This window comes from Microtus oregoni, unplaced genomic scaffold, assembly GCF_018167655.1.
Source record: "Microtus oregoni isolate MIOR12 unplaced genomic scaffold, Mior012 000050F_ref0000143, whole genome shotgun sequence".
Taxonomy (NCBI): Eukaryota; Metazoa; Chordata; class Mammalia; order Rodentia; family Cricetidae; genus Microtus; species Microtus oregoni.
In genome coordinates, this window is record NW_024543256.1 from 16,156,618 (window position 1) to 16,181,884 (window position 25,267).

The 25,267-nt window shown below is 41.2% G+C and overlaps 1 protein-coding gene across 1 annotated transcript in view; it reads right to left on the reverse strand.

The window, feature by feature from the left end:
* LOC121437131 (long-chain-fatty-acid--CoA ligase 4-like) overlaps positions 1-5,079 on the reverse strand; it is a 69,952-nt gene extending 64,873 nt beyond the window's left edge. Inside the window, exon 1 of the mRNA XM_041636970.1 lies at positions 5,023-5,079. The gene's annotated coding sequence lies outside the window, so the exon portion shown is untranslated. The remainder of the gene's footprint in view (positions 1-5,022) is intronic.
* Between the last annotated feature and the right edge of the window lie 20,188 nt (positions 5,080-25,267).

Here is a 25,267-nt window from a genome sequence, read left to right on the forward strand (position 1 = left end):
CCCCCCATACCTGGCCGGGGTGGTCAGTGGCAGAGGACCACCTCTCCTGCTCCCAGCTTTACTCAGTTGCCTGTAGTTTGTGTAGGGTTGAGTCCTGGTCCCTGTCCATTTTGGCATGTTTGTTGGTGTCTCTGCTTAGCTCACATTTGGGTGGTCATGCTGGGAAGAATTTACAGGTATAGATTCTGATGTTACTACATATGACGGAATCCACTTTCTGCCCCCTCCACCAATATTCTCTGAGTCTTAGGTAGGCAAGTGTTTTATATATATACATTTGGATTAGAAATATAAACACAAAGTAACAGTATACAGACTTACAGATTATATTTAGAGGATGCGTGCACACACACATATGCAATAACGAAAAAAAAAAGGTCATGAATTAAAAGAATAGAGAGGGGTAGTGAGGGAGAATTTGGAGTGATGAAAGATAAGGGAGAAACACTGTGATTAAAATCCCTCAAAGGAGGCAGACCTCACCTTTATTCCCAGTAGTTGGGACACAGAGGCAGACAGATCTCTGTGAGTTCAGGCCAGTTTGATCTACATAAAGAGTTCCAGAACAGTGCAAGGGAGGGTCTTAAGAGAGACTGTCTCAAAACACAAAATTACAATCTCAAAAATCTAAAAAAAATGCAAAAATATAGTAAACAAATAAAAAAAGATTTAAGTGGTACCAAATGCAGATCATGAGCCATCGGAGTATTATAAATTAAAACTATGAAGACAGATATCACTACATAGTGATAGTTAAAGGGAAATTAGAGAGGGATGGAGAGATGGCTCAGTGGTTAAGAGCACTGCCTGCTCTTCCAAAGGTCCTAAGTTCAGTTCCCAGCAACCATATGGTGGCTCACAACCATCTGTAATGAGATCTGGTGTTCTCTTCTGGCCTGCAGGCATACACAATACTGTATACATAGTAAATAAATAAATCTTTGAAAAAGGGAAATTAGAATAAAACTACATACCACTACATAGCTAAGGGGAAAAAAGTAGTCACAAAGCATTTACAACGGGAATATAAAACTGGTAGTACTTTAAAAAAAAACAGTTTGAAACCTAAACATGTAACTACTGTATTACCTGACAACTGCATTCTTAGACAGTTAACCCAGAAGTGAAAAATCATGCTCATAAATGGAAACATCAGAGGTTCTTTGATAGGTGAATGGTTAAACACACAACTATGACAAGCCATTCATCATTTTCAATAATGAAAAGATTATTGATTAGGAGTATATTCCCTCTATACATCTCACGGACCTCCAAGGAACTGTGCTAGTGGTAGGCCTGTGTTCCTGTTTATTTAGCATTCCTGAAGCGACAAGAAGGGACATGGGAAACATCACCGAGACAGAAGACGACAGTAAATATTAAAAGGCAACACATAGAATCCTTGGGGGATAGCATCGTTCTGTGACTCGCCTGGAGTGACCACAGAAAGCTACACATGGCAACACTATGCAGAACTAAACATGGACAACTGTACACTGAAAGTGATGAAATATTGGGGCTGGAAAATGACTTAGCAGTTAAGAATGCTTGCTTCGTTTGCAGAAAATGAGAGTTTAGTTCCCTGTACTTATGCCAAGCAGCTCATAATTCCTATAACTCCAGCTCCAAGGCATTCAGACCCTCTTCTGGCTTAGGTGGGCTTCTGCACACAGGAGGCATGCATACATATAAATTAAAAACGAAAATAAATTTTTAAAAATGAAAGGAAAAACTGGTAGAATGTGAATATGATGGACACACAATATCTATTTCAACTTTCTTAGTTGTACTGTTATATAATTATTCATGATACTAACATCAGGTAAAATCAGATACGGGGTATTATCTCTTATTAACTATTTGTATAACCTACAACACCAGAATTCATAATCAAAAGAAAAGGGTATAAAAAGCATACTATCAGCCAGTAGCAGGAGTGGAAAAACAAAACTTATGTTTTTCCTGAGAAAAATCAAGGAAGGGAGGGGAACATACAATATCCCAAAGAACCAAGTGGAGAGCCTGAGTGTGGTGGAACAGGCTTTAATCCCAGCAGATTAAAGGCAGAGACTGGCAGATCTCTGAGGAGTTCAAGGCCAGCCTGCTCTACAGAGTGAGTTCCAGTACAGCCAGGGCTACACAGAGAAACCTTGTCTCAAAAAATAAAACCAAAAACAGCTAAAAGTAACCAACAATCCAAAAGAACCAACAATCCACAATATAATACAATTATCTCCTACCCTATTGAGGTTTAACTTCGAGGGGAACTTATTCATCCTGACTTGGCTATTACTATTTTTTATAAAAATAAAGTACATGTCCATGTCTCACTAAAACCACACCATCCTCTCAGATTACAATTTCATAGAATAGGTGTTGTTCTCTTAACCATCATATCCTGAAGGTCTACCACAAAATACATGAGCCGCTAAGAACAAGAGAGTGGGATGAATTTATAAATAAAATGAGTGAGATGTCTGCGTATGCTTTATAAAATTGGTTTTTTAAATATATTCCATTGTTGTTGTTGTTGTTGCTATTTGAGAAAGGGTCTTTCTATGTATATGTAGCCCTGCTGTTCTGGAACTTTCTATGTAGACTAGGCTGGCCTCACAGAGCTCTGCCTGCCTCTGCCACCCAGCTGAATACTTATTTTTTGTGTCTAGGCATTTTCCATGCATGTTTTTACACCACATGCACGCGCCTGGTGCTCACAGAGGCCAGAAGAGGGCGCAGGATCCATCCCTAGAGACTGGAGTTACAGGCAGCTGTGAGCCATGTGAATGCTGGGAATTGAACCTGGGACATCTGGAAGAGCAACCATTGCTCTTAACCACTGAGCCATTGTTCCAGCCCCTCTGTGTATGCTTTTAAAGTTCCTAGCCAGTTATAATTTTGAAGCAGTATGCCCCCACATCCTCTTACAAGTTTCTAATGGCCAACGGGCGTCTAAAATCCAGTGCGGTGTCCACACTTTTCACCCACAAGTGGAGTGGAAGTTAACCTAACATGTGTAAAACTGCTTGTGAATTTATGTATTGCCACATGAAGTAATTCATTAAGTCACGAGGAATTAAAAATTAAGAATAACTTGATATTCAGACCTTTGAGAAAATGTTCTATGCTGACATAACAAGATTCAGCCACAGCCTTAATGTGAAGTGCATTAAAATACATATATATGCATAAAAATATCATTATTTTCAAAATACAGAATCCAACATGAGAGATTTGTGAATCATCCTGCCAAGCATAGCCTTATTTTAATTTATATATGTGAAAACTAAGGAAAGTGCCTTCCTTGTTAACGGTTGCTATAGTTAGATACAGCTGAGGCTAGAATCTGAAAGTCTCCAGAGTCTGGATTCGGGTCTCTTGCACCTAATTGGGCAAGATTCTTTGTTCTTTCTCCACCCACCACATCCCTACCCAATTCAGTAACAACAACAACAACAAAAGATGTATTTGATTTAGTTTTTAAGAGTACTGTTTTAAAGAACCCACAAAGCTGAACTCACTCAAACTTTTAAATCAGTACAATAAACCCTTCTGGAATTTTTTTTTTATGTCAAGGTCCTTTATCCCAATTTGCGAGTATTAAGTACACTATAAATGCTGCTTCCTCCATGGAAGTGGCAGAGAGGGTTCATTCGAATAGGAGTCTAGCATGTTTTGCACTTTCGCAGATTCGGCTGAAAAGATGAGCTAGTTTGCAATTTAAGGGAGGCCTTACATTTAAATTTTGCTTGACATGCTTAGTAGCAGCACTGTAATTGATCTCAACTTGTTGATTTATATCAAGAACATTTGGAAGCCTTGCTTGTTGGAAGTGAAAAAAGAAAAACTAAAGTTACAAGAAAGCACGGGAAATGGCTTTTCTTAGGCTAAATGTCCGTAGCAACGTGTTACTAAGCATGAATTTAGAGGTCCGAGAAACACGAGAAGGAACCTCGGTTATGCTTGAATCCAACTGCATGACAGCTGGGCATATTTTCACAGAAGAGGAAACTTAGTGGTTGGGTGATTAAACCATTAACCAGTAAAGCACACGGCTTACGTCTTCAGCAAGGTTCATTTCCCCTTATTCCGATCCTTATCGTCGTTTCTCTGAGTGAGGATTGACTTTTTTTTTCTCCTAAGATGAAAAGTACGAAGGAGCAAATTAATTTCAAGAGAATGAAAAATAAATGTCTTCGAAAGAGATGCTGGGGTAAAAATGAGAAATGACGTCTGATTTCAAGTATGTTGCCGGTTAGGCAGTGAATCACATTCTCCTAGGTTTCTCTGTCTATAGACATCGGCCACAGTTCTTTTCGGAACTCGAATGAGAGGAAGAGGAAGTGAATAAACCTAATATTAAATATACCTACTGAACGCGGGGATGAAGACTGGAAGAACACACCATGCATGCTTCAGCTAGGATCCAGCTGTTTGCTCACATACCTAAAGGTATGGATGCTGAGAGGGTATCTATCGAAACCTAAGGTACACCCCCCAAAAAAAAAATTCGAGAGGGCAGATGTTTCTAGAGCCAGAAACACCCCCCCACACACACACACACCCGCGCACGCCAGGACCCCGTTACAAAGTGACTGGGAGGGGACAAAATGGAGCTGAGGTCTAGGGGCGCCCTAAAGGTCGTTTGGAGGTCTAGCAGGCACTTTTGTGTGCTCAAGTCAACTGAGTCCTGGCAAAGCCCTGTACCCCCTAAAGGAAGAGTTCTCATGGCCCTCGGGTACAGGGAGCTACAGGGACGAGTCAGGCGGGGTTCTAGAAGATCCCGGAGAGCATCCAAGGAGATAGGGACAGTGGTTATCTCCCCCGAATCCGAGGAGCTTCAGGAACCAGCGGCCACTGCCGGGAAGCAGAGCGCCCCCGACCTCCAGTCAGCTCAGGTGAACAACGCGGAGCCCGCCAGGGATCTGGGACGGGGGGGGGGGGGGGGGGGGGGGGCGGGCTCCGGGGCGGGCTCCCGGGCACCGACCCAGCGGCCGCAGCCTCCCCAAGCCTAGGATCACTCACCCAAAGTTGCTGCCTCGTGCACCACGTCTCTGCCACTCGGTCCGGCCTTAAGGGGAAGGAAGCTTGCAGAGATGAACCCGCGTGCCCGCTAGCTCCGGAGGTGCCTGGCAGGGAGGGGCGCGCCGCGGAGAGCAGTGGAAAAAAAAAATAAAAGAAGCCGCAGCAGCGCGCGCGCGCGCGCGCAATCTGGACAGCCAGTGGAGGCGGGGCGTGGCGCGAGCCCGGAAAAGACGCGCCCAGAGGGGCGGGCGGAGCGGGGGCGCGCGGTGGTGTGGCTGAGCCCGCCGAATCGCAGGCGGCCGCCGGCTCGGCCCACCCACGCGCCCGCCCCCGCTCGCTGAGGACGTCATCGCCAAAGAGGCGGAGCCCGCCGTGGTGGTGGGTGCTGCGAAGGAGGAGGGGTGCTACCAAGGAATCGTGGGTCGCTAAAGGCTCCCAGGAGCCAGTGGCTACAATGCAGATCCCGCAGTGCTGGGCAGAACCTCCCGCTCCCGCGAGGGCTTGGCCCCCAAAGGCGGGAGCTGCGGAACAAGCCCAGGCCCTAGCGGGCTTCCCAGGGCTCCACCCAGGATAAAAGTTCCCCCAGGCCATCTTCCAGCTGCCCTTAGTAGATACCTATCTTTGGACTACCTCGTGCTTCCTATAGTTTGTTGGCTTCTGGCTCCTGAAAGCCTGAGCCAAAAACCACCCATCCTTAGTATTAAGATCCTTGCTCCCTCAGGCTCAAGAAATGTCTCTTGAAGCCAGGGTTTTGCAAGTCACTCGGTCAAGGCAAAAAGAGCCCACAACTGATTAAAAAAAAAAAAAAAAGTCAGGTCACTACTGCGAGATCATCTTGCTTCCTCCCCAAAGAGTTGAAAAATTATTGTTCTAAATAAAATTCCAGAGACTATCTCAGGGCTTCAAGACAGATTGTAACTGCGAATACGCCACAACAAACTGCCAAGAATATACCGCCCAAAGAAAGAAATGTCAACTAGTCTTCTAGTTCTATGACACATAAGCATAAGGGTGAACTGGCTGCTTTCTTCTGCTTATTGTGGGTGTTTTACTTACTCGTTTTCATTTTTCTTATAGAATGACTGTGTGGCACACACAAGGACGCACACAATTGCTCATCCCAGATGGCTGGCTACAGTAGCTAAGCTTTAATGTGTATCATAATCATATGTGAGGACCTAGAAAAATAATCCCCAGATGTTTTGATCTGGATCTTAAATAGGTGAAATTTTTGACTTTTGAGTTTTAAGGAGCACCTCAAAGGGCACAAACTGTTCCTGTGGTTGGCTGAGAGCAGAGCCCTTCAGTTTGTTCCTAAGCTGTTATTTCAAAGCTCTAGTGCTTTTTTTATTTTCTCCAGAGCCACCAACTTGGATACAATGTGCCCACGGCCATTTCGTGTACTTTTCCTTTCTCAAGAGTGACCTAGAAAGTTCAGGACTTCAAACAACAAATTTAATTGTCATCTTTATTTTTATGAGATCTTGTTGTAATACCAGAAACAGATAATTATTAGCTGGCTATATATTCTGCCAGGGACTTACACTGTACAGAGACCTGTCATTTATCTTCGAGTTAATACAAAAGAAATTGGAGGAACAAACATCCACTTCTGCAGCAAACTTAAAGTTTAGTTATGGAACTAAAACCCAGGTACCGTACAGACCCAGTGTTCCAAATAACTCAACCTGTCAGAGCAAGCAGGAAAAGAACTTCTAAATAAAGAAGACTTTTCTAGTTTCCGTCAGCATCAAATAGCCAAGACATTTTTAAATTAACTCTTCTGAATACAATACTCCTCAGGAGCTTACTGAAGTCCCTCCAGCTTTACGAGGTGTAAAGGAAGGGAGCTATTGGGTTTTGTTCATATACACATACATGTATGTGTTCATTATATATATGTGATATATATGACATGATATAGATACATATAGATATAGATATAGATATAGATATAGATAGATAGATATCAGACCAAAAAGCTACTTGTATTTTCAAAATCTTTATCATTTAAACTATTAATTAGTGCCCACAGTTCTTGTCAAATTTATTATCTACCAGATCTTTTCCTGCACTTTTAACCAACCACACTTAGGATAAAGAAGAAAGTAAAGCCACCTGTGCAAGAGAGAAAACCTGGTGTGGTGGTGCACACCTTTAATCCCAGCGTTCAGGAGGCAGAGGCAGGTGGATCAGAGAAGTTCTGGGTCAGCTAAGATTACACGAGACCCCGTCTCAAAAAATAAAAGATAACAAAACAAAAACTACAAACAAACAAAAATAAAAGCAAATGAAAAAAATATCTCCACAGTACCTCCAGGACCGCTTTTTTTTTTTAAAGAGCAAAACCAAGAGCCAGGAATAATGGCACAGGTCTGTAATCCCAGCACTCTGGAGACAGAAACAGATCTATGTTTGAGGCCAGCCTAAGCTACAAAATGAAAGTCTGTCTCAAGATCACACTCTATTGACTAACAATGAAGGGAAGGAAGGAAAGAGGGGAGGGAGGGAGCAGAGGAGGAAAGGAAGGGAAGGAAGCAAGAAAACACCTCTAAGACCTATGACCCTGAAGCAAAACCTTTGTCCCTCCCCCAAGCAGCTGTCTGACATTTTAGAGCCAATGCAGTTTTTTTTTAATGCCTTAGGAAGATGGGAGATTACTATCTTTGAAAGAGGGAGGAACAGATGCAAATGAAACAATCTATCCCATGCTTTTTCAGACCTAGGCCAGCTGGCCTTGGTGAGTTCCCAATAGAACATCCCCATTGTCTCAGTGTGTGGGTGGTCCTGAGTTCCTTGCTCGTGCTCCGGCTCCTTCTGCTCCTGATTTGGACCTTGAGATTTCTGTCCAGTGCTCCCATGTGGGTCTCTGTCTCTGTCTCCTTTCATCGCCTGATGAAGGACTAGCTGAACATAGCGGACAATGAGGAATACTGAGATGTCAAGAACAATGGCAGTGGGTTTTTGATCCTACTGCACATACTGGCTTTGGGGGAGCCTAGGCAGTTTGGATGCTCACGTTAAGACACCTGGATGGAGGTGGGCGGTCCTTGGGCTTCCCACAGGTCTGGGAACCCTGATTGCTCTTCGAGCAGATGAGGGAGGGGGACTTGATCGGGGAAGGGGGAGGGAAATGGGAAGCGGTTGCCGGGAGGAGGCAGAAATCCTTAATAAATAATAAAAAAAGGAAACAATCTATCCAGTCACAGAACTAGCCAGTCATAGACCTTGGAATTCCCGTCACTCCCAGGGGCTCTCTGTGAAGCACAGGCAGCAGCATCTCATCAAAATCAAATTGACACAAAGGGAGAGTTAGAAAAACATAAGGTAGAATTGTCCAGATTCAAAATACAATATAAAAGGGAAGATATACACGACAGAAAAACAGGAAAGGTACTATGGGGTGGGGGTGAGGGGACACCGGAGAGAGGAAGGAGTGAGAACAGTAGAATGGAGGGACAAATAAGAGCAAAATATGTATAAAAAGGTCATAATGAAACTTATTACGTTGTATGCTAATGTTAAAACTTCATTTAAAAGCTATTTTTTAAAAAAAATAGGAAAAAGAAAGCCTCTAGAAGCTAAATAGACTTGAACAAGGCTGCTCTGTTGGCAGACGCTGATATTTGGGCCTTGCTAGCTTTGCTCTTGTGTAATGAGAAGCTGAAACAGATAGCCAGGTTGCTCTTGGCATTAGTTATTTATGGAAGGCCAGAAAACAACTGTTCTTCACTGACTACGTACCACGTCTTTGCATCTTAAACTCACATCTTGGGTTAGTAGAATAATTCCCTCCTGGAGCCCAAATAACAAGCAGCAGTAATAATATTTGAATACACAAATTATACATAAGAGCTTGCCTTGCCATTAACAAACATTATTTTTACAGACCTAATAACTAGGCAAAATATTTGCTTTAGTGGTATGTCTGAAGCACCTAGTGAAATCAGAAACCTCAGACGATGATCTCACTGTGAACAAAATAATGAACTAAGTGACTTTTCAAAACTGGTCAAAGACAGAGCTGAAGGTACAGTTCAGTGATACCGCACTTGCCTATTAATCCTTCCTGCTAATCCCACCAATCGAGAATAAGATCACTACTTAGTAGTATAAAGCCAAATTTGAAGCAAGCTTTAATTAAATATTGGCCAGGTGGATGGACACTGGCCAGGTCCATACCTAGGTCCCTAGGACATGGCCCTGAGTAATGGTTTGCAGCAGTTTAAGAAGGAAAACCTATAACAAATTGCCTTTCCCATCTGGTACAATCAAGAGCAAGCATACATCCTGATGCGCCTCCTACATCCAACAGTCAGGGAGAAGTGTATATCCTGCCATATTGTATTTCCTGCTTGTGAGCCTCTTGCCCACATGTGAGCAAGCACGTTAAGAACGGGTGGGAACAGCAATCTTGTTTAGGGGAGTGAAAACACGTGGCTTGTTATCTACCATAAACGATAGCCTACAGCACATCAGGAACTGTGTGTCCTTGAGCAAGAGACTTGCAGATCAGAGACATTTTGCTGCATGGATCTCTTAGGCATAGTAATTAAAAATTAAAATGTGACTTTGGCTCTCACATTCCACCCTTGAGTTGTGTCCTGAGTCAAATCTTTGACTTTGTGACAGATATCTGTTTATACTGGGATCTAATAACCATCAGCTTAATGGTGCCCAGACAGGAATTATCATTTAGTTAAGGAACCAATGATGCAAGAATCAACAGTAATTAGCACCAGAAGAAGGTCCAAAGGCCCTGAAATGACTGACAGGGTTACTATCAAGAAGGAACCTGGAAATGAGATGGGGACCAGTTCTTTCCTTCATCTCAGTTCCCCTTTTATGCAATGATGCTTTTCCAAGTACAGCCAGATTATTTCTTTTTTTAAAATTTTGGTTTTTTTAATTGATATTTATTGAGCTCTACATTTTTCTCTGCTCCCCTCCCTGCCTCTTGCCTCCCCCCTTCATCCTCCCCAAAGGTCCCCATGATCCCAATTTCCTCAGGAGATCTTGTCTTTTTCTACTTTCTACTTCCCATGTAGATTATATCTATGTAAGTTTCTCTGAGTGTCTGCATTGTTGTCTAAGTTCTCTGGGATTGTGGTTTGTAGGCTGGCGTTCTTTGCTTTATGTTTAAAAACCACCCATGAGTGAGTTCATGTGATAATTGTCTTTCTGTGTCTGGGTTACCTCACTCAAAATAATGCTTTCTTGTTCCATCCATTTTCCTGCAAAATTCATGTTGTCGTTATTTTTCCTGCTGTGTAGTACTCCATTGTGTAAATGTACCACATTTTTATTATCCATTCTTCAATCGAGGGACATTTAGGTTGTTTCCAGGTTCTGGCTATGACAAACAAAGCTTCTATGAACATAGTTGAGCACATGTCCATGTGGCACGATTGAGCATCCTTTGGATATATACCCAAAAGTGGTATTACTAGGTCTTGAGGAAGGTTGTTTCCTAATTTTCTGAGAAATTGCCACACTGACATCCAAAGGGGTTGTACCAGCTTGCATTTCTACCAGCAGTGCAGAAGTGTTCCCTTTTCCCCACAACCTCTCCAGCATAAGTTGTCATCGGTGTTATTGATCTTTAGCCAGATTATTTCTAATGATTCCTGAGTGATTTATATAGAAACAACTTTCTCTTAAAGCTATACAATCACCTCTCTGCTTTACACAGAGTAGGTTGAGTGCCCTATCACACTACAGAACTATTTCAGCTAGTGAATCTACCTGTTGATAGGTCTGGGTCTATTTGGTTTTAACAGGTACCTTTCTTGGTATTCCAATAGGCACTTTTGGTAGCTATTTTGTCCCATATGATAGGGAGTTTCCTTTTGATCTAATATTCCAGCTGATGAGGAAATAAGAGGCAACATACTTTCTTCTGTAACTACTTCCTGTTGAAATTGTTGTTTAGGCTGTTGTTGTCAGGGTTCAGGAAGACTGGAGTGCTAGCCAAAGGCAAGGAGAGAATTGAGGCAATGAGACATTCATCAGAAGCATCTGGTTTACCGACCCAGCTGAAGAGACAGGAAGCATTCACAACAGTTGGACCGCATCAGCTTTCAGCAAGTTCAGGGCTCTCAGACATTTGGAGCAGGTTGTAGTCAGCAGATGATGCCTAGATGTGTCTGTCAGCTAAGTGGAAATTTGATGAGACAGATATAGACTAGGGACAGAAGTTAACGTTTAGGGACTTAAAGGAAAATCTTACATTTGGAGTTTTCAGGTCCAATTGTCCTACTAGTTGGGGAAGAAGAGAAGTCCCAAGAACAGGAAAAGAAGAAATATCATCCTCAGGAATAAACAGGTGAGGAAATTTAGGTTGTTCTTATCTAGAGTCCCTTTGGCCTATAAGAAGTAGACCCAAGTCTTATGTCTTCCCCAGATACTCTGAAGCTTACATGAATTTTTGTTCAGTTTTCAAAAAACATAGACATTTAAGGTATCAAGCATTACTAATCTATACTGAAATCCACACTGTAGAAAAAGCAGGTGATTGGTGTCTGTAAAATAGCTGGAGTTCACCTTTGGAGTTAAAACATGTGAACATTTTTTCCTCTGTCCAGAGAGCTAGATATAGATTGGACAGAGATGTCCTAAACCTGATGAGAAGCACTGTTAAGTCTATATTTAGAAGACAACCAAAGGAAATTTAGAATTTTGAGCTTGCGACTAAGCAGTAGGGAGTCAGAGTTTGGCCAGCTTGTCAGAACTCCACTGATCAATTTTAAAACTCCGAACTTTTGGAATCTTAGTGTAACATCTTAGAAGGGAAAAGAAATTTCATATACCTTAAATCATTTATTTACATACTTACAACTTACATTTATACATCTTAAATCATTTTCTGAGGACCTCAGAACTTATTTAATCTTTCACATCCTCAGACATTTATATATCTCAGACCCTGGACAGGAGAATATTAGGGTCCTATTGAACTCCCTCCACCTCTTAGATAGGGATCCCACAAAGCAGACCGAGATTATGACTCATCAGGAAGCCTCCACTGATGCTTGCTGCATCTCTCAACATGCAGCTCACTCCAACAGTCTGTAAACTGAACGCAACCTTGGAGCCTTGGAAAGTCTCAAGGCACATGCCTCCTGAAGCGGCCCTCAGCCCCAGAGTTCTGGAGTGAAGGTCCAGCTTTAAAGTTTGGGTGGATGGTCTGAATCTCACAGGGGGCCTCCAGAAAATATTAATTGCTCTGATCAATAATAAGACCACTACCACAATTTAAAGCCAAATTTGAATCAAGCTTTAATTAAATACTGGTCAGGTGGATGGGCTCTGGCCAGGTCCATACCCAGGTTCCCAGGAAATGGTCCTGAGTCATGGTTTACAACATCTTAAGAAGAAAAACCCATAATTCATTGCATTTCCTGTCTGGTCCATCAGGAGCAAGCATACATCCTAACTCACCTCCAACCTACATCCAATCAGGGGTGTGTGTATATTCTGATGTATTTCCTGCATGTGAGCCTCCTGCCCACATATAATCAAGCCCATCTAGAGCAGATGGGACAAACAAACTTGTTTATGGGAATGAAAACATGTGGCTTGTTATCTCCCATAAACAACAGCCTACAGCATTGTCCTTGGCAAGAGGCTTGCTGAGCAGAGTTTTGTTTCACGGTTCTCGTAGGCATAGTAACTTTGGCTCTCACAGCCTAGCAGCTGTAAGTCACTGGATTTGATCCCTTCTATCAAATAAATAAAAAAACAACACAAAATGGTCAAAGGTGTACTCGTTAGATATAAATTTTATTTTGAACACTGCTTTATCTTTTCTAATAATCACTTATTTTTATTCAAATATATTTCATCAGTTTTTAGGCTCACTGAAAGTCCCAAGCAAATGGAAAGTCATTTAACGCCCTAAAACAGGAATTTTAATGTTGTTGTTTGTATGACTAGGATCTTCATAAGTTGTTCTATAAAGACCCTATGTTTTAAAAATATAATATTTAATTAAATTTTGGAGAGTTTTATTCAGTGAGTTTATTCATAAACACCCCCCACTCTTCTCCATAACTCCTCCCGAATTTATCCCTCCACTCCCTACCCTCTCTCGTAACTTTATATCTTCTTTGTTTTTTCATAATCCACCCACTGGAGCTTGATCAATTTACACAAGACCACAGCTTTAAAAACAACTAGCCCCCCCCCACCCCGCCACCACGAATCTATCAGCTGTCAGTACCCCACGCACCCAACCCCAAGGTCAGGTTGAACACGTGCTTGAACGCATTCAAGTGCCCACAGCTGCTGGCATGCGAAATCCAATGGAACTTCAGTTCAGTGTCTCCTTTGAAACTCCTTTTTAAAAACTCCTATGTCCCCTAAATAAGTCTTGGCAGGGTTTTTTTAAAAATTGCTTTAGCAACCTTCCCAAAAAGGAGAAGAAAAATCTATTGTTCATAAGACTATGAGAGAAAGAGAGTGTAGTCATCAAATCTAAGAAAATGATCTTTGTGCTTCTAACCTAGTCATGTAAGATTAACAAGACAAATCACCAGTTTTGTAGCTGACTCAAATCCCTTCTCCTTTTCCTCTAACATACAAGAAGAGCCCAATAAGTTACAATCTTAAATGGCTAGTAAAAGGACATCTTTAAATGTGCCTTACTCAGAATCACCCACTATTATAGGAGGGAAAGCCATCAGGGATTTGAACCTAGGCCTACCATCCTACACTGAATCATGCGACCTGTTTCTCAACCTCAGCCTCTTCACTTGCAATTTGGAGGTAATATATATATATATCTCAATCATAAGACTCATCAGAAGGAGGATTAAATGAAAATGTGCTCCTAAAATACCTGCTTGTAACATTTGTGTAGAAATGGTGGCTAGGATTTACTAGTATGGTTTTAATATGAAATGTACCACATAGGGTACATTTGAACTGAACTAGGTCCTTTGTTGGTGTCACTATTTTGAGAAGCAGTAGGAACTGGAGGCCACAGGAGCTAGGCAGAGGAAGTAGGTCACAGAGGGTCTTGCTATTGGTCGCACCTGCCCCTAGGTCCTTTCCTTACTTTTTCCTTTCTCTGATTTCTGGCTGCTGGGAGGTGAACAGCCTCTGCCAAGCACTCCTGCCTCCATGATGTTCTGCCTTTCCAAATAGAATCAACAAAGCCTAGGACAAACGGAAACCATGAACCAAAACATGGCCCTTCCTCTCAACTTGTTTGTCAGGTACTTTTTCTCAGTGACGAAAAGTCTGAGACAATTCTCAGGTGCAGTGTTCTTATCTTACACAGGAGGATTTAAAAATAAATAAAGGAAGGAAGCTACAAGAACAGCACTGAACAGAAATTCTTCAGGTTCTTATTTGTCAACTGACTTTTTTTTTTAAATTAAATATAAGGTCGAAAATCCTTGAGCTACTTTTTTCACAAAATTATGTCTGCCTAGAATGCTGTCCCCTGTGCCCTACAATGTCCCAATATTCCCCTAGTTTATGAATTCTATGAAATAGACAATCCCCCTAATTATGTCAAAATTGTCAGTCTGTAATCCTTTAAGTTAAAATGCTGATAAAAAACAATCTCTTTTTACTTGGGCTCTATATGACGCAGGCTATAAAAATGTATCTGTTATTCAAATAGAAAACATTTAGCGATAAGTTTAAATAATAAAAGCTGCCACTTACCAAACATTTACTCTATGACAACCATTGAACCGACCATATCACACACATTCATTCCTTTAATCCTGGTCTAACAGTTAGTTTATTTGCTTTATGGCTGTTTTTCAGAGAAAAGGAACCGCAATTGAGAAAATACCTCCATCAGATTGTCTCATAGGCAAGTCTGTGGGCAGTGCTCATTTGTTTGTTTGTTTTGTTTTGTCTATTTTGTACGTGTGGGTATAGAGGTCAGAGGGAAACCTTACACCATGTGGGCCTGGGGGCTGAACTCAGGTAGTCAGGCTTGGCAGCAAATGACCTTATCCACAGAGCTATCTCTTGAGCTCCATTCTCACCATTCTCATGATTAATGATTGACTTGGGAGGGCCCAGATCGCTAGGGATGGTGCCACCTCTGGGCAGAGCAAGCCATGAGGAACAAGTCAGTACACAATACTCCTCTGTGAACTCTGCTTCAGTTCCTGCCTCCATGTTCCGGCCTTGGCTTCCCTTGGTGGTCTGTGAGCTGGAAGGAACCCTTGAGTCCCCTAAGCTGACTTTGATGAATGTTTCATCACAACAGGGCAAAGCAAACTAGGATATTCCTATTTCTAACAGTGGACAACCAGACAAAAATCCTGCATGTTCATCAACCTAGGAAAACATGAATGTGGATGAATAAGTATGTTTTAGATTATTACCATATACACGTATGCACCCACCTAAAAGAGAAGCAAGGCCTCTTTTCATAACAGCCTACTTCCAGGAACTGAACCTAGATCCTGTGCAGAGAGGCAATCTTAACCGCTAAGCCATCTCTCCAGCCCCTAACATCCTAGACCCTTTTCATGAGAAGAAATTTAAAATAAATATTTTAAAGGTGAACCTATCCATTTGAAGAGAGTCCCTTCTAATCCAGACTACCAAGGTAGGTGGCTTTCAGAATCTGTGAAAAACCTCAACCTTCTGAAGAGCTCATTCAACACGAACATTTATGAATTTTCCCTGAGGCCTGGAACCATGGCTCAGTCATTTATAATAAGTTATTGGTCTTGCAGAGGACTTGAATTTAATTCTCAACATTCAAGTGGTGGTTCCCAACCATCTGTAACTCCAGTTCTGGGGGTTCTGGTGTCCTCTTCTCACCTCTGCAGCACCAAATATGCATGTGGTACACATACATAGCATAGGTGCGGCAAAACAGTCACACAAAAAATAAAAATAATAAATCTAATAACATATTTTTACTTAGTTTTTCCCTCTTAGAAATAGTGCTCCAGTTAATATTTTTGCACATGTATCTTTTGGTATCTGGCTAAGCTTTTTTAGATATGCTGTCGATACAACTTGGTGGTAAAATACTTTCCAGACTGCACATTACCCTAAGATTTCGTAATCCCCACCGCTGCAAAATCACAAAACAAAACCTCTTTGCAAGGAGACACCAGAGAGTAGAGATGATGTCAGAGAGGATGTACATTCTACAATTTTAAAGATCTTGTCAGACTCTTTTGAAAAAGCCTCAGCCAGTGTCTGTGTGTGTATGTGTGTGTGTGTGTGTGTGTGTGTGTGTGAGAGAGAGAGATAGAGACAGAGAGAGAGAGTTTCCTCATATGCTTTCCAAAATAAGAAGATATCAATCAGAACGTCTTGCTCATCTGATAGACAGAAGAATGGTCCTTGTCTAAATTGCTTTCACATGCCTACTCACTCCCAACTCACTCTGCATGACATGCCTATCCATGTCTCTGTCTCTCACCCACCCGGGACCAGCCACCTCCTGAGACATGCGGAGTGGTCTTGTGGCATGTCCATCTGTCTGTTTCTCTTTGTGACGTGCTCCAGCTACTCAGGGGAACTGTGCCATCCCTGCCTGGGACTGGATGCTCTTGGGGACCCACTGTTCACTGTCTGCCACCACATGACCCACTGCCCACTGCCGCCGCTTGGGCATCTGCAGCGTTTCTGCAGCCGCTGGTAATGGCATTTCACTTTACCATTACACTACCTAGGCAGGATTATGCTACATTTAGGTACAGCCGAGCATAAACTTGTCTATAATCTTGCATTGGAACAAAGAGCCAAAGGTAGATGCGTTGACCCTAATCTGAACCTACATCAGCAAGCCTGCAGAGGTCTCATTGGTGGCAGGGGGTCACATTAGCATTTTTATGACTTTTCCTTCATGCAAGTAGGGTTGGGAGGAAGGTATTACAAAACCAGTACTCCAAGTAGGAAACAGAAACATACTGTCAGATCATATGAGAGTCAAAGTGACATCACTTTAGATCACAGAAGTTATGGAATTAAGACTGGAAAAGTTTGAAAGATGCCAAATATTTTATCTACGGGCTAGAAAATACAGCTATGTCCTGTCAGAACTAGCTGTACCATGTTTGGTAAAAAAAAATATGACACATATTGCACAACACAGATTAAGAACCTCAGGGCCAAGAGCACATCATCACCAATCCAATTATCTCAAGTCTCTCTGATAGTACCTAAAACAAAAAGAGGCTTTGGAAGTTCAAGGTCTGTGTTCCTAGGCTCATGCTTTGTTGATACAGCTTTGACTGAAGCAAGCTTTCAATTATTACAAAACACGAACAAGAAAAAATATGGATTCGCCTTTGAAATGTGAAGTAACTAACAGTAAACTTTTCGAATGGAATTTTAGGGCTGCAACATCCTTTAAAGCTTGTCTAGAGTCCAAGTCCTTTTTTTCATTTCCAAAGGAGACTCCAAGAGAGTCAGCAATTGATGCAAGGCTATGAGCTACTTGTTTCAGAACTGGAAAAAGAAACAGTCATATCTGTACTCTAGGCTCAACATTCATCCTTCTGGGCCACATTGCCTACCTCTTTAGTGTCCCAGAGGTTTCATAACTGAACCATAAGCAACATTTCTACAAGCAAACTGGTGCAGCTAACTAGGCAAATACTTCACCACTTCCTCAAAATGTTAAACTTAGAGTTACTGAATAACCCAACAACTTCAATTTCGAATGTTTACCCAAAATATCTGAAAATGGGTATGAAAACAAATGTACACATATGTCCATAGCAACACTATTTACAAAAGCAAACCTGTATAACTATAGTCAAATATTTTTCAACTCAAATACCCATCAGCAGGTACAACCAGATTTATTGTATCCATTCAATGGAATATTCTCATTGATAGAAATGAAATGAAATGCCAATCTATGCTGTGAAATGTATGAGCCTTGACAGTAGTATGCTAAGTGAAAGAAGCCAGACCCAAAAGGTCACATAGAATGATAAGTTTTTTTTTTCTATTTTTGGGACTCCGCATAATGATATGACTGACTTTAAAGAATTTCTTATAATTCATTGGCTTTGCAATAAATGCAGTTTAAGAGTGATAAGTCTTTCTGTTATTGCTGCTTTGTCACAGAAAAACAGTTTGTTCATTTATGGATGAGAAGACTTCAAGTACAGGAATGAAATAGAATTCATTCAAATCTGTGATGTCTGCCAACACCAGCAATTTTCAGTCCATTTCTATAGCAGTTTGTGCAGAGAAAGCAATCTTAACTAGTAGTTAAGGCTTAACTTAACTCAAGGTTTGATGCTCTTTGCGGAGTGATGTCTCTGTTCATATTACTGTTTCCCTCCTTTGATTTGTTCTTCCTCTCCCCCTAGTATACTATGCTTTATTTTGTGTAGTGCAGTGTCGGTTAAGCTGAAGCTTAACTGACTTCAAAAAGACAGAAAGAAGAAAAGAAAGAGAGAGGGAGAGATGGAGAAAGAGAGAAGGGAAAAGAAAAATACCATGTGTCTCCTAAGCCATCATCCTCTGAGATTTCCCTTGAAAGCCCTTCAGCTTATCTTGTCTAACAGCATAATAACTGGCTACTGCTGTGATCCTCCATATTTGCCACACAGTCCCTCAAATCAATAAGAATGTTCTGTCTTCAGAAAAGTCCTCTAGCTTATATTTCCTTTATCTCCCTTCATAAGTTCTGAGTATTCTTCTACAAACACATTTTTCAGGAGGCACCCTTGCTTCATTTGGTTCCTAGCTGAAAGCTCCTAGTAAAAGCTAATACCTGAGAATCCAGAGTTTTGCAACTTTTAGATAACAATGTTTTTTTTTCCATCTCATTTTCTTTGGCTTGTTTTGTTAATTATAGTCTTGAGACAGGGTCTCTTTATGTAGTCATAGCTGTCCTAGAACTCCATATGTAATACAGGCTGGCCTAAAATTTGAAGAGATCTGCATGCATCTGTGTTTTAGGGTTTCTGTTGCTTTGAAAAGACACCGTGACCAGCGTAACTCTCATAAAGGAAAATATTTAATTGAGGTGGTTCATGTAGAGTTCAGAGATTCAGTCCATTATCATTATGATAGGACATAGCGGCATGTAGGTAGACATGGTGCTGGAGAAGTAGCTGAGAGTCCTACATCTTGCAGACAACAGGAAGTGTTCTGAGTGTCACACTGAGTATGGCTTGAGCATATATGAGACCTCAAATCCCACTCCCACAGTGACACACTTCCTCCAACAAGACATCACCTACTCCAACAAAGCCACACCTCCTAATAGTGCCACTCCCTTTGGGGGAGCCATTTTCTTTCAAATTACCACATTCCACTTCCTGACCCCCAAAGGGTTATAGCCATATCGTAATGTAAAAATGCATTCAATCCAAATTCAAAAGTCTCCATAGTCTATAACAGTCCCAAACTTATTTAAAAGTGTAAAATTCAAATTCTCTTCTGAGAGTCATGCAATTTCCTAACTCTATTCACCTGAAAAACTGAAATCAAGCCGGGCGGTGGTGGCGCACGCCTTTAATCCCAGCACTTGGGAGGCAGAGGCAGGCGGATCTCTGGGAGTTCGAGGCCAGCCTGGTCTACAAGGACAGGAACCAAAAGCTACGGAGAAACCCTGTCTCGAAAAATCCAAAAAAAAAAAAAAACTGAAATCAAAGGCAAATTACATACTTCCAACATATAACGGGACAGGATAGACATTACCATTCCAAAACACAGGGAAGAGAGACTGATGAGGAAATACTGGACAAAAAGAAGCTCAAAAACCAGCTGGACAAACTCCAAACTCTGCATCCCCATATCTAATGTCAAAACACTCTTCAGATTGCCAACTCCTTTCATCTCTGTTGACTACAACATACTTTTTTCTCGTAGGTTAGTTCCACTCTCTGTTAACAGCTTTCCTGGATAGGTATCTCATGGCTCTGGCATCTCTATCTTGGGGTCTCCAAGGTCATCCAGGCTTCAACTTTACAGCTTCACTTAATAGCCTCTCTAAGCCTTCTTTCAAGGACACCCCTGACACATGCCTCGCCTCAGCAGCTTTTCTTAGATGCAGAGATAAATTCCATAACACATTTCTTCTATCCTTAACTCTAAAGCCAGAACCACATAGCCAAAGATGTAAAGTTCTGTTGTTTACTGGGACTGAAACATGGCCCCCTCATTCAATTACATCTTCACTAGCTTTTTCACTGCCCACCTCCAGGGTGACACAATTCCTCCAACAAGGCTATACCTACTCCAACAAAGCCACACCTCTTAAATAGTGCCACTCCCTTTGGAGGCCATATTCTTTCAAACCTCCACAATCTGCCTCACAAATGTTGAGATTAAAACCTTGGACCATGTCCATATAAGATGTTATTTGTTGCATGTGATGAGTACCAATTAAAATCTAGTGAACATTAAGAATTACAGGATCCATTATCAATTGACAAATTGATGTGGGAAGTACTTCTGTATATGTGTTGCTTTTATTCATTAATGAATAAAGCTGTTTCAGCCAGTGGCTTAGCAGAATAGAGCAAGGCAGGAATTCCAAGCAGAGAGAGGGGGAAAGAAGGCAGACTCAGAGAGACACCATGAAGCCTGAAACTGCAGGGGACAGATGCACCAGAACCTTGTGGGTAAACCATGAGCCTCGTGATAAAATACAAAATAATAGAAATGGGTTAATTTAAGATGTAAGAGCTATCTAGAAATACACTTAAGCTATTGGCTAAACAGTATTGTAATTAATTAGTTTCTATGTGATTATATTGGATTATCAGGGAAGCTAATGATCAGCCTCTGCCTACAACAAATGGCTTATGACTATAAACAGAGTCCTTTACTTCTAGTCACATTGTCTAGTTGTCTGAGAATTTAAAGATTTCTATAAAATCTATTGTGCTGATTTGAAGGAGAATATATGTAGGCACATATATTTGGTCACCAGTTGGTAGAACGGTTTGGGAAAGATTAGGAGATGTGGCCTTATTGGAGAAAGTGTGCCAGTGAGGGTAGGTTTGAAGGTTTCAAAAGACATGTGAGATTCTCAGTTCTCTCTCTCTCTCTCTCTCTCTCTCTCTCTCTCTCTCTTCCTTGTGGTTGTGGATTAAGGTGTGAACAACAGTTGTTCCTTTGCCATCATGGACGCTAACCCTTTGAAACCATAAGCCAAATTAAATTCTTCTTTTATAAGTTGCCTTGGTCATGGTATTTTATGAGAGCAATAGAAAAGTAACAAGGATTAGAATGTATGGCCTAATTGGAGTAGGTATGGCCTTGTTGGTGGAAGTGTGTCACTGGGGGTGGGCCTTGAGGTTTGAGAAGTTCAAAAGAAGCCCAGGTCACTCACTCTTTCTGCTTTGTGCCAAGCTAGATGTAGAACTATCAGCTCTTCTCCAGCACCATGTCTGCCTGCATGCCACCATGCTCCCCATCATCATGACAATAGACTTAACCTCGGAAACTGTAAGCCAGCACAATTAAATGGTTTCTTTTATAAGAGTTGCCATGGTCATAGTGTCTCTTAACAGCAATATAACATTGACTAAGACAAATCCAAATGTCATCAGAGTTGAGTCTTGAGTTTACTTAATAACCACATTACTGTTGCCTCTAAGAAATTCATGAAGTCAAATGGCAAACCAGGATCTTCCTAAAAAGAAGTCCTTAAATGAAGGAAAGTGAATCTATGCTAGATCTGGTATATGTCTCAGCAGTTTCCACTTATGAAAACTAAGCTTGGTAACTCTGCAGGTAGCCTCTTCCTAGAGAAATACTCTACAGTCAAAGTGAGGCAAAACAACAAGAATTGTTTCTGATTGCAGTCTTTCCCACTCATAGCAAGAAAAATTCCACATGGCAAACAACAATCAGGTAAGTCAAGACCATGTAAAAGCTGCTATGTGTCTTCCTCTGCACTAGTTGATGTGGGACATATGGAAGAGATACATTATTTGATATATCCATTTTATAACAACACATAAAGCAGTTATTTAAAATATACTCATGCTCATGCTCATGAACACACACACACAGTATAGAGAGGTGCTGAGGAGCAGACTAGAAACATAAGAACATAACTGGGCAGTGGTGGCATATGTCTTTAATCCCAGCACTGAGGAGGCAGAGGCAGGTGGATCTCTGTGAGTTTGAGGCCAGCCTGGTCTACAAGAGCTAGTTCTAGGACAGCCTGGGTTATACAGAGAAACTCTGTCTTGAACCTCCCTCCCCCAACAAAAAAAGAAATAAAGAAAGAAGGAAAGAAAGATAAAAAGAAAGAAAGAGAAAGGAAGGAAGGAGGGAAGGAGGGAAGGAAGGAAGGAAGGAAGGAAGGAAGGAAGGAAGGACATAACCCCTAAAGGCTGCTACAGTGGTGGCAAACTTCATAGAAAGAACAACAGGACAGTAATTTGGTAGAAGAGACAGTATGAGCAAGAATGAACATGAACAGAGTACATGGAGAAGGAAACTAAAATTGGCCTTACAGAAGTAAAATATTCATGCTGAGTAAAAGTGATAATGCATTTGGGGAGTTTGCAGGTTGTGACTTAAAACAGAACTTTGGAAATTTAAACAATGAAGAACTAGAGGAAAAGGCCACTAGATTTTCTTATACATCTGAGCATGGATATTGCACCACTAAGGGACTCTCCAGCCACTAACTGACATGTGGAGGACTCAACCAAGAATGTTGTCTTTTAATAAAACAAGGAGAAGAAGTTATCATGCAGAAATTGAACACAGTACAAATAAATGAAGTGCAGCTTGGGATGTAGCCTCTGTATTCTGAAAGCAAACCATTATCGCTGCCTCACCCCAAGTTTGATATTCTTCCCTTGTGGAAAACTTAAGCATGGCCAAAAAGACATCAGATCTGTTTGTTCAGTTGAACAATTAATATATAATAAAAACTGTATTTTTCTAGCCTGTCAATATCTTACTCTTCAACATAGATTACTGTTTTTCTGAATTTTATCTAAGAGTTGCAAAGATGTCTGTGCTCATGTTATCACAAGGCCCAACAGATATTTTCTGGTTTCCTGCCCAGCATGTAGAGTGTGCAAGTTGTTACTTAATCCTAATAAATAAAATACTGAACAAACTGGGGGGGGGAGTCAACAATAATTGTTAGATGTCAGAGATGTAGAGTCAAAAGGAATGCCATTGTCTCCCAAACTGTAGAGACAGGGAGACGAAGAGAGTGGCAACTTTCCTTTACAGAGCTCTATCTTAGAAGTCTCCAAAGGAATATAGGACAGGAAAAAAAAACATCTAAACTGTAATTGAAGGATTTATGCACATTTGGTGTGGACAAATCTATTTACTGGGAATTCCATAAGATATACCTCTGGAGTTCTAGGTTCCCATATTGAAGCTGGGGGTTGGGGACCCTGGGCTTCCCATAGGGGAAAGGGAAGACTAAACATTTTGAAAAATGCCAATATATTCTGTTTCTTCCAAGGCCTGTCCTCAAGAGAAACTATTACCAGAGGTTAAGCTATCAGACTGTTATTGCAATCTAACTGATCTGGAAAACAGAAAAACAGAATGGCTCCAACTCTAGCCAGTCTGTCTCACTCAAGATTGAGGGAGAAATGTGAGATTCATAGCCCATGGGCATGGAATCAATAATAGACCAAGAGGTACTCATAAGACTGGAGAATGCTTCCTCTCCCCACCCCATCTCACCATCAAATTCATAGATGTTCATTAACAGAGTTGCTTTCATGCTTGGATTTCAGCAAAAAAAAAATACAAAGTATAGGGAGGGGCAAAAAGCAAAAGTTTGAGAGACAGAGCAAGTACCATAACTTAGACTTGTATATGGCAGAAGTTGGAATGATCAGATTGTCAGTTTAAAACAGCTATGATTCATATGTTAATGGATCCTGTAGAAAGAGTCATAAGCCAGTGTCATAATTACTGGTCTAATGCTGTGAAAAAACATCACAACCAAGGCAACTCTTATTAAAGAAAGCATTTAATTCAGGATTTGCTTACAGTTAGAGGGGGTTGTTCCATGGTTATCATGGTGGAAAGTAGACAGGCATAGAGCTGGATCATTAACTGAGGGCTTTACATCCTGATCTGCAGGCAGCAGGCAGTGAGAGAAGAGAGACACTGGGCCTGGCTTGGGGCTTTTGAAACCTCAAAGCCCACTCCCAGTGACACACCTCCTCCAAGAAGTCCACTTCTACTCCAACACAGCCATGCCTCTGAATTCTTCTCAAATGGTTCTACTCCCTGGTGGCTAAGCATTGCCAATGGGGCTCATTCTCATTCAAACTACCACAAAGAATAAGGACAAATGAGTGTGGTTAGAGGTGGTCATTGGTAATATGTATACATGGCACTGTGGGAATCTAGGTTCTATCTCTGGAACTGAGACAAATGACAAACAAATCAAAACTTGAATAGATGGACAATGTGAGAAAGATTTAGGGTTCCTTAAAGTAACAACTTATAGAATGAATGAATGTCCTTCCTTTTGAATTTTAGTTAATTCCAGATATAGCCAAGTTGACAACCAGGAATAGCCATCACAATCTTGTTAATAAAACGAACACATCTATGTCAAGAATTGTTGTGCTTGGCTAGAAAAATGGTGGCACACACCTTTGATCCCTGCACTCAAGAGGCAAAGGAAGGTGGATCTCTGTGAATTCAAGGCCAGCCTGGTCTACAAAAGTAGTCCAGGATAGCCAGAACTATTACACAGAGAAACCTTAACTTGAGGGAGGAATGCTGTGCTAAAAGATATGTCAACAGACACATCTCAAACTGAAAAAGCAAAGTGAAAATTACCCTGCAGAAAAGACAAAACAAAATGTTCAAGAGCTATGAGTCAACTCTAAAGGATATGACATATCAGGGTATGAAAGAGAAAGGAACAGAAAAACATTTTAAATAGCAATGCCAAAGAAATGCTTAATGTCAAGCAGGTTTAGCTTTTACTAGTGATCTTAATGCTTAGTATGCTGAGGTAGGAGGATCACAAGTTCAAGAAAAACCATGAAGCATGTCATAATGTCTCTTTTTTTTTAACCAAGATTACTGTGAGGTATAAAACTATACACTCAGAAAGTTAAGAGAAACTCAGAAAGGATGAATAGCAAATAAACAATCAAAACCACTATGTAGCTAGGCATAAGATACTACAAAAATCAAAGGAAAGAAGAAATATCTGAAAGAATATAAGAGGACAGAGGAAAAAGTTCTATCTAACTATTCAGCTAACCTGGGACTCATTTAATAGCCCAGGTTGGCCTCAAACTCTGTTCCTCCTGTTTCAGCCTCCTAC